Genomic DNA, 7,867 nt, shown 5'->3' on the forward strand with positions numbered 1-7,867 from the left:
ATGCCAAGCGTTGCCAGATCGGGGCAGAATTGAGCTTTCTAGAGCTCATATCTCGGCCGTTTGTGGTCCGATCTGGCAACGCTTGGCGTTTTCGAAATCAGCGCCCCAAAGTCTATCGAACTGCATACCAATTTCGTCGAAATGCGACAAAAAGTTTTTCGGCCAAAATCGGAAAAAATCGTGATGGTTAGCCTTTCCATTTTTTCGAAAAAACGGTCGAAAATGAGTTGATCGATATCGATAAACGTGGTATGCAGTTCGATGGACAATGGAGTGCTGATTCCGAAAATGTCCAGAGTTGCCAGATCGGGGCAGAAACAGAGATTCTAGAACCCATATCTCGGCCGTTTGTGGTCCGATCTGGCAACGCTTGGCGTTTTCGAAATCAGCGCCCCAAAGTCTATCGAACTGCATACCAATTTCGTCGAAATGAGACAAAAAGTTTTTCGGCGAAAATCGGAAAAAATCGTGATGGTTAGCCTTTCCATTTTTCGAAAAAACGGTCGAAAATGAGTTGTTCGATATCGAAAAACGTGGTATGCAGTTCGATGGACAATGGAGTGCTGATTCCGAAAATGTCCAGTGTTGCCAGATCGGGGCAGATTTGAGCTTTCTAGAGCTCATATCTCGGCCGTTTGTGGTCCGATCTGGCAACGCTTGGCGTTTTCGAAATCAGCGCCCCAAAGTCTATCGAACTGCATACCAATTTCGTCGAAATGCGACAAAAAGTTTTTCGGCCAAAATCGGAAAAAATCGTGATGGTTAGCCTTTCCATTTTTTCGAAAAAACGGTCGAAAATGAGTTGATCGATATCGATAAACGTGGTATGCAGTTCGATGGACAATGGAGTGCTGATTCCGAAAATGTCCAGAGTTGCCAGATCGGGGCAGAAACAGAGATTCTAGAACCCATATCTCGGCCGTTTGTGGTCCGATCTGGCAACGCTTGGCGTTTTCGAAATCAGCGCCCCAAAGTCTATCGAACTGCATACCAATTTCGTCGAAATGCGACAAAAAGTTTTTCGGCCAAAATCGGAAAAAATCGTGATGGTTAGCCTTTCCATTTTTTCGAAAAAACGGTCGAAAATGAGTTGTTCGATATCGAAAAACGTGGTATGCAGTTCGATGGACAATGGAGTGCTGATTCCGAAAATGTGCAGGGTTGCCAGATCGGGGCAGAATTGAGCTTTCTAGAGCTCATATCTCGGCCGTTTGACGTCCGATCTGGCAACGCTTGGCATTTTCGAAATCAGCGCCCCAAAGTCTATCGAACTGCATACCAATTTCGTCGAAATGCGACAAAAAGTTTTTCGGCCAAAATCGGAAAAAATCGTGATGGTTAGCCTTTCCATTTTTCGAAAAAACGGTCGAAAATGAGTTGTTCGATATCGAAAAACGTGGTATGCAGTTCGGTGGACAATGGAGTGCTGATTCCTAAAATGCCAAGCGTTGCCAGATCGGGGCAGAATTGAGCTTTCTAGAGCTCATATCTCGGCCGTTTGACGTCCGATCTGGCAACGCTTGGCATTTTCGAAATCAGCGCCCCAAAGTCTATCGAACTGCATACCAATTTCGTCGAAATGCGACAAAAAGTTTTTCGGCCAAAATCGGAAAAAATCGTGATGGTTAGCCTTTCCATTTTTCGAAAAAACGGTCGAAAATGAGTTGTTCGATATCGAAAAACGTGGTATGCAGTTCGATGGACAATGGAGTGCTGATTCCGAAAATGTCCAGTGTTGCCAGATCGGGGCAGATTTGAGCTTTCTAGAGCCCATATCTCGGCCGTTTGTGGTCCGATCTGGCAACGCTTGGCGTTTTCGAAATCTGCGCCCCAAAGTCTATCGAACTGCATACCAATTTCGTCGAAATGCGACAAAAAGTTTTTCGGCCAAAATCGGAAAAAATCGTGATGGTTAGCCTTTCCATTTTTCGAAAAAACGGTCGAAAATGAGTTGTTCGATATCGAAAAACGTGGTATGCAGTTCGGTGGACAATGGAGTGCTGATTCCTAAAATGCCAAGCGTTGCCAGATCGGGGCAGAATTGAGCTTTCTAGAGCTCATATCTCGGCCGTTTGTGGTCCGATCTGGCAACGCTTGGCGTTTTCGAAATCAGCGCCCCAAAGTCTATCGAACTGCATACCAATTTCGTCGAAATGAGACAAAAAGTTTTTCGGCGAAAATCGGAAAAAATCGTGATGGTTAGCCTTTCCATTTTTCGAAAAAACAGTCGAAAATGAGTTGATCGATATCGATAAACGTGGTATGCAGTTCGATGGACAATGGAGTGCTGATTCCGAAAATGTCCAGAGTTGCCAGATCGGGGCAGAAACAGAGATTCTAGAACCCATATCTCGGCCGTTTGTGGTCCGATCTGGCAACGCTTGGCGTTTTCGAAATCAGCGCCCCAAAGTCTATCGAACTGCATACCAATTTCGTCGAAATGAGACAAAAAGTTTTTCGGCGAAAATCGGAAAAAATCGTGATGGTTAGCCTTTCCATTTTTTCGAAAAAACGGTCGAAAATGAGTTGATCGATATCGATAAACGTGGTATGCAGTTCGATGGACAATGGAGTGCTGATTCCGAAAATGTCCAGAGTTGCCAGATCGGGGCAGAAACAGAGATTCTAGAACCCATATCTCGGCCGTTTGTGGTCCGATCTGGCAACGCTTGGCGTTTTCGAAATCAGCGCCCCAAAGTCTATCGAACTGCATACCAATTTCGTCGAAATGAGACAAAAAGTTTTTCGGCGAAAATCGGAAAAAATCGTGATGGTTAGCCTTTCCATTTTTTCGAAAAAACGGTCGAAAATGAGTTGTTCGATATCGAAAAACGTGGTATGCAGTTCGGTGGACAATGGAGTGCTGATTCCTAAAATGCCAAGCGTTGCCAGATCGGGGCAGAATTGAGCTTTCTAGAGCTCATATCTCGGCCGTTTGACGTCCGATCTGGCAACGCTTGGCGTTTTCGAAATCAGCGCCCCAAAGTCTATCGAACTGAATCCCAATTTCGTCGAAATGAGACAAAAAGTTTTTCGGCGAAAATCGGAAAAAATCGTGATGGTTAGCCTTTCCATTTTTTCGAAAAAACGGTCGAAAATGAGTTGTTCGATATCGAAAAACGTGGTATGCAGTTCGATGGACAATGGAGTGCTGATTCCGAAAATGTCCAGTGTTGCCAGATCGGGGCAGATTTGAGCTTTCTAGAGCCCATATCTCGGCCGTTTGTGGTCCGATCTGGCAACGCTTGGCGTTTTCGAAATCTGCGCCCCAAAGTCTATCGAACTGCATACCAATTTCGTCGAAATGCGACAAAAAGTTTTTCGGCGAAAATCGGAAAAAATCGTGATGGTTAGCCTTTCCATTTTTTCGAAAAAACGGTCGAAAATGAGTTGTTCGATATCGAAAAACGTGGTATGCAGTTCGATGGACAATGGAGTGCTGATTCCGAAAATGTGCAGGGTTGCCAGATCGGGGCAGAATTGAGCTTTCTAGAGCTCATATCTCGGCCGTTTGACGTCCGATCTGGCAACGCTTGGCGTTTTCGAAATCAGCGCCCCAAAGTCTATCGAACTTCGATTTTTTCGAAAAAACGGTCGAAAATGAGTTGTTCGATATCGAAAAACGTGGTATGCAGTTCGGTGGACAATGGAGTGCTGATTCCTAAAATGCCAAGCGTTGCCAGATCGGGGCAGAATTGAGCTTTCTAGAGCTCATATCTCGGCCGTTTGTGGTCCGATCTGGCAACGCTTGGCGTTTTCGAAATCAGCGCCCCAAAGTCTATCGAACTGCATACCAATTTCGTCGAAATGCGACAAAAAGTTTTTCGGCGAAAATCGGAAAAAATCGTGATGTTAGCCTTTCCATTTTTTCGAAAAAACGGTCGAAAATGAGTTGTTCGATATCGAAAAACGTGGTATGCAGTTCGGTGGACAATGGAGTGCTGATTCCGAAAATGTCCAGTGTTGCCAGATCGGGGCAGAATTGAGCTTTCTAGAGCTCATATCTCGGCCGTTTGACGTCCGATCTGGCAACGCTTGGCGTTTTCGAAATCAGCGCCCCAAAGTCTATCGAACTGCATACCAATTTCGTCGAAATGAGACAAAAAGTTTTTCGGCGAAAATCGGAAAAAATCGTGATGGTTAGCCTTTCCATTTTTTCGAAAAAACGGTCGAAAATGAGCACCGCACCGCGGCACACTCAAATATGGTCATACTAATATACGGTCACACGAAAATATGGTCACACTAAAATATGATCACACAAGTTGATCGAAAACCGTTAAATTCAAATTCAAATTCAAAAAATTTGATTCCCGCCCGCGCCTTTTGATCGATATACGATCAGCTTAATTCAAATTTAAATTCAAATAAATTCCCGCCCGCGCCCTTATAAGCTTTTTGAAAAGTTTCAAGTTCACTCCGTGACGTCACAGATTCTCGAAGCTTCAATTTTTGAAATTTCCGGCCGCTACCAGGCTAGAAGTACCAGGCGAACAGAAACGCACAGTAGGTGGATTCTACTTTTTGAAAATGTTTTTTGTGAATAACTCGGCCATTTGACATCCACAGGCGAAAAAAAAGTGCAAGTCATTTTGAAAAATTTCGAAATTTCAGAAAAATAATGGTCACACTATATTCTTGTTACAGTGTGACCGTACTTTTATAGACAAAAATTAGTGTGACCGTTTTAAAGTATTAATACCAAAAAATATCAGAAAATACCAAAAAATACCAGAAAAAATACAAAAATATAACACCAGAAAACACCAAAAAATTCGCCAATGCGATTTTAATCGCTAAAAAAAGTTATGCTATTTATCGTTTAGATAATTCCTTAGATAATTTAGGGAAATTTCAGAATAAAATCAACGATCGCTATCGTTTTTAATCGCTAGAAAATGTTATGATATTATGGAATGGATGGAATTAATTATATCCTCACCGCACTTTTATTCACTAATAATTCTCTTTATTCCAGCTTAATCTATTCCTCCCTGAATAAAACACATACAAACATTTTTCTTTATTAAACATTGAACAGGTCTTATACTAAATTTATACTAGACTACACTACAGCTTCTAGATTTATACTAGATTTACAAACATGTGCTTCACGCAGAATACTCTGGTTGGTTTTCCGAATAATGGGCGAAAATCGATACCTTTAGGATCCTCTTGGCGTTGGGGGCGATTTTCGGGCGGCCATGCTGCGTTGATCCTCCACAATCGACGTTCTGCATCCGGCAACTTCACCTCTGTATATGGTAAGAAGCAAAGTTAGCGCATCCCAATATTCTATTCACCTTTTTGGATATTTACTTACCAGAAAATTATCAGCTAGAACACCTTCTCATCAACGCTTTGGTGAAGCTTTGTTTGCTTTCTGAAAGTTCCCATTTAAAATATATGGGATTCGAGCGATGCGGCCTTCTCTGCCAATAGGCATCCGATTTCTATGACTCGTAGAAGTATTCCCCATCGATCTGCATCAAATTCTGGGAGCGGGATATATTTGGGATTTTATTGTTTACTTCTCGAGGTTCCCTTCGATTCCTAAGCAGGGCACTTTAAATGACTCGTAGAAGTATTCCCCATCGATCTGCATCACAATCTGGGAACGGGATATTATTGGTATTATTTGTTTTTCTTCTTAATGAGTGGTTTCATGAACAATATAAAGTTTTTTTCAATCTAAGAACGGTGGTTATCTGTAAATTCGTGTTACACTGCTCCCATTTAAATAATTGCTACTATTTTACACAGCAACATATTTCAAAGGAGGCCCAAAGCTGAGGCTGGTTTAGAAAGAAGGACACATCACTTGCAGTAGTTTCGAGTTGAAAAGGATTCCCTCAGACTAGCCAATGGTCAGGAAACAAGACCAGAAATAAGGTCAAACTATTCAGAGTCGCAACGAATTCCTAATTCTCTACATGTTTGGTATTAAAGGAAAACCCATACGAGATTTCATTTGCAGAGTGTGAGAATGTGCGTATGTGAATAGGCTCAGTGAATTGGTGCGGTCAGGGTTGAGTCCTTTGAAAAGGATAAGCAGTTGGGGTAGTGGCGTGTGTCTGATTATACATAACGGTTCATTGCCTAGAGTTTACAAGGTGTGGGTGGGTAGCCAGTCGGTGGGTTGAGGTCAGCAAGGACTCCGTCTAATCACTGTCACATGCAGGCGTTGCTTACGCATTCAAAGCAAAGCGAGACAAAGGATAAATCAGGATCAAGGGAACGGGCATTGCTGGACAGGACAATGCAGCTATTAGTTCAGAGGTGGGAGAGCTGAGGCGGATGCGGAGGCGGAGGAGCTCAGTGGCCTGCTGTTAATTCGATTAATTACAACAATCAGCGGCATGTTTCATGTGGCAGCGACAGTCCGCTGCTCTGGGCTGTAACATTGCAGAAGCTTAACAAATTGCCCGATGCTAATGACACGACCCTCCCCTAACCCAGTCTCAATCCTCCTTCGGGGAGGTACATATCTCCCCGCCGGCCCAGCCAACAATCGAACCATAATGACAATGATAGATTTGCCAATATCTGTCATGTTTATGGCCAAAACAAAAGAAATGGTCTCGAGCCGGCAAATCCAAGACATTGATGAAGAGCCAAAGAGGAGAAAGCGTGAAGGGGGCGTCGTCGTCGTAGAACAACAGAACATAATTGGATATAACATTTATACGCAATCATTGGCAGATTGCAAAACGATTAAGCCAACCCTCGTCGCAATCGGCAAAAGAAAAAGAAAGTCCAAAAAAATTACACTGTAACCAGGTTATCTAAAGCTATCTCAATAAAGCTAATTTTTTGATAAAAGTTTTTAGTATACTTACCAAGAGCTTAATTTAATATTTTAATAAATTTAAAAAAATCCTTAAAAGTTTTTCATTTTAAATGTCAGTGTATAAACTATTTTCGTTACAAAAAGAAACAGCAGTTGGCTAATGAAGTAAAAACAAACTGGCTGTCATCCGCTTTTTCCCCGTTTTTCCAACAGAAAGAAAATCTAATCAGGCAAAGACCTAGCCAATTTCCCCCCCCTTTTTTTTTGTTTTGGCCAAAAATAAATGCGGGCCGAGGTGTGGGCCGAGGTGGAGGCGTGGCAGTTCATTTACTCTCTACCAAAGGCCAGCGTTTTTCGAAACAAAATAGAAACAATCAACTTAATTTGGCGCCCGCTGAAAGCCCTGTGGCAGATAAATTAAGTCATTAGTTCGAGCTGGAGTCCAAAAGATAGGGGGGGACGAGCCTTGGGGTAAGGAGGACGCAAAAGTTCCTGGCTAAAGTGGAAAATAAATTGGCAAACGTTTGTTTTGAGATTAACCGCGATTAGAACATCCCAGGGAAGGGGATTTTTTGGCGGAGGGGGGGGGGGGGGCCGAGGACTAGCAGGAATGGGGAAGGGAATCGCAGCAAATGTTGCCATTATTTGATAAGCTCAAACATAGAGACGGACCTCATTCTCCACCCACCACACTCCCGCCATCCGGGACTTTGGCGTGTGTTTGTGTAAACAAATGGCAAATGCGAGAATAATCGTAGGAGATTAAAAAGTTTCATGCGCCCGCACAAAAGCAGGGGGTAAAAGCAGGACGCAGGACGAAGGACGAAGGACGCAGGACGCGAGACAAATGAGTGGCGCACGTGAAGCGTCTAGCCCTGTCCGTATCCTGCCAACATCCCCTACTCCTCACCTCATTGTCCTTGGGCCTAGCTAATTTATGGCGCCTGCATACAAATAGCTTTGGGTTTACCCCTCATACTCTCCAGCAAATCCTTCGGCATAGATCCTGGCGCACACAGAAGGGAACACCAAAAAGGACTAAAACTATCCCCAAACTATCGGGAATTGAATGAGCTG

General features: G+C 43.3%; 1 long non-coding RNA gene across 1 annotated transcript; it reads left to right on the plus strand.

The window, feature by feature from the left end:
• The first annotated feature begins 5,052 nt into the window (after window positions 1-5,052).
• Window positions 5,053-5,655, plus strand: LOC138925581 (uncharacterized). Its single transcript, XR_011441820.1, has 2 exons — window positions 5,053-5,264; window positions 5,327-5,655. It is a non-coding gene; the product is annotated as an uncharacterized lncRNA (long non-coding RNA).
• Window positions 5,656-7,867: the final 2,212 nt, after the last annotated feature.

This window comes from Drosophila bipectinata, chromosome XR (assembly GCF_030179905.1).
Source record: "Drosophila bipectinata strain 14024-0381.07 chromosome XR, DbipHiC1v2, whole genome shotgun sequence".
Classification (NCBI taxonomy): domain Eukaryota; kingdom Metazoa; phylum Arthropoda; class Insecta; order Diptera; family Drosophilidae; genus Drosophila; species Drosophila bipectinata.